Source organism: Macrobrachium nipponense, chromosome 19 (genome assembly GCF_015104395.2).
Source record: "Macrobrachium nipponense isolate FS-2020 chromosome 19, ASM1510439v2, whole genome shotgun sequence".
NCBI classification, from domain to species: domain Eukaryota; kingdom Metazoa; phylum Arthropoda; class Malacostraca; order Decapoda; family Palaemonidae; genus Macrobrachium; species Macrobrachium nipponense.
Window position 1 is genome coordinate 79,257,302 of NC_061088.1, and position 2,500 is coordinate 79,259,801.

Here is a 2,500-nt window from a genome sequence, read left to right on the forward strand (position 1 = left end):
TTTGTGGCAAACGATACAGAGAGAGAGAGAGAGAGAGAGAGAGAGAGAGAGAGAGAGAGAGAGAGAGAGAGAGAGACAAATGCCCGATTCTGTTAGCACAATGATATGCCGGTGTAATTCTTTCTGGACTTAAAATTACTGTCTTGGGGTGAATGAATAATTCATGAACCCCCCTCCCCCCTTTTTTTGTTTTTATTCTTTTAAGCTCGAGTTTCCGTACTCTTATATTCGTTGTCTCGTGGGTGTTTCCGCTCTCTCTCTCTCTCTCTCTCTCTCTCTCTCTCTCTCTCTCTCTCTCTCTCTCTCTCTCATGTCCAGCGTTTTATCCCCATGCCTGTTTTTCTTGGCTCGTTGTTTTTTTTATCATGCAAATTTCGGGTAGTCTTTTGGATCACTTGATGCAAAGTTATAAGGGTCTGCGCAGTTGTTTTTTTTTTTTTTTTTTTTGTCTGCGCATTTCGTTTATACAAATATGCCTCTACAATTCAGATTCCCAGTTCTCATACTCCACCTTCTAGTATATAGCCGGAAAAAATATGCCAACTTGAATATTCTATAATTTCCATCGTAAAACCAATTTATAATTTTTTTATCAATATTTCCATGAATTAGGAAGTCTGGTCTTAGGGAAAAATTAAGGCAACAATCCGAGCCACATTTCACTTGAGAAGTTCATCATGAGCTCGTCTACCCCTTGTCTTTTACAAGCATTCGTACCTTCACTCTTGTACCTCCAGTTTAACCTACAGTTTCAAGATCGGATACGATGCGTAATTGTAATGAAATCACTGAATAGACTCGGGGAAAACTCCAGCGAAAAAGCAAATCAAAGCCGCCACATATTTTCCCTGTCACTTCATAATATTAAATCTGGAGTTGACGAAATCACGCAGTGCCAGACTTAATGAATCAGTGTTGATAGCCTTTTTGGCCATCTTGGTTCTAACAACGCCTTGGCATACCGCTGCTGGCGAGGGACGGAGGCCCACCGAAGTTTTCGGACACAAAAATGCCATTAGCTGAGCTCGTAACTTTTATGTGTCTTGTTTGACTTCCACAAGAAGGGAGAGAGAGAGAGAGAGAGAGAGAGAGAGAGAGAGAGAGAGAGAGAGAATGAAAAAGGAGAGGTGGCAAGAGACTCAAAAGTCGAATTCGAAGGATCACAAGAGAGAAGCGAACGCATTTATAATAAAAATAATTGACAGAGAGAGAGAGAGAGAGAGAGAGAGAGAGAGAGAGAGAGAGAGAGAGAGAGAGAGAGAGAGAGTCTCAAAAGTTTAGTGCGAAAGACCACAGAGAGATAAGAGAACACATTTACTATGACCTGTAAATAATAAAAAAAAGAGGAATCTGGAAACTGAAAAGCAAAATGAGAAAGGGATGAACACACTTACGGGACATGGACAAGAGAGAGAGAGAGAGAGAGAGAGAGAGAGAGAGAGAGAGAGAGAGAGAGAGAGAGATTCCTCAGATCTGTGAAGCTTTGAAAAGGAAAAGGGCTCAGAAATTTCGATTGTGAGTCTTACTGAAAAAGCTTTTACCACATTTCTTATTTTTCAAGAAAGTCGAGGCCTCTTATCGGGAAGTTTAGTTTAGTTAACAATTTTCCTTCATTTCCTTCTAGTTGTTGACATAATAAAGACTTGTTTGTGTGATCAGTGCATTGTGACCAGACCAGTCTGTCTGATTTGTAGATATCTGGTGATAATCTGAGCAGCCATCTCTCTCTCTCTCTCTCTCTCTCTCTCTCTCTCTCTCTTCTCTCTCTCTCTCTCTATATATATATATATAATATATATATATATATATATAGTATATGTGTATGTTTGTATATATATATGTATGTATGTATATTTATAAATATATGTATATATATACACACACACACACACACACACACACATATATATATAGATAGATATATATATATATATACGACGGTTTCATAATTAGGGTATTAGGATATACTGTAAGCTTGTCACTACGTTTTATCTTAAACTTTCCGTTCTTCATGTATACTATTACCACTTATGTCTTTTCAATACAAAATATTTTCCTGACAAAAAATTCTAAAATTGATATATAAACGTCGCACCCGAAAATTGGTCCTCTTAAAAAAAAAAAAAAAAAAAAAACTGGATTCCAACGGTTTTATTGCTTTTGGGGAGTAAGAAAAAAAGCAAAAAAAGGAAAGAAATATTCTTTTACTGGCCGGCTATAAAACTCATCAGCCCCCATAGAAAATCCTTAGGTATATAGTGGTGATAAATAATTTCTTGTTGCGGCTAACACCCCGTGCCGAAGTTGTGGAGTTGAACGACTGTCTTTTGATGTATTATTATTATTATTATTATTATTATTATTATTATTATTATTATTATTATTATTATTATCATAAATAATATCTTGTTGCGGGTAACACCCTGTGCCGAAGCTGTGGAATTGAACGACTGTCTTTTGATATACTATTATTATTATTATTATTATTATTATTATTATT

The 2,500-nt window shown here is 36.4% G+C and overlaps 1 protein-coding gene across 1 annotated transcript in view; it reads left to right on the top strand.

The window, feature by feature from the left end:
- The window catches only part of LOC135212112 (uncharacterized), a 500,342-nt gene that overhangs the window by 158,227 nt on the left and 339,615 nt on the right, over positions 1-2,500 (top strand). The window lies entirely within an intron of this gene.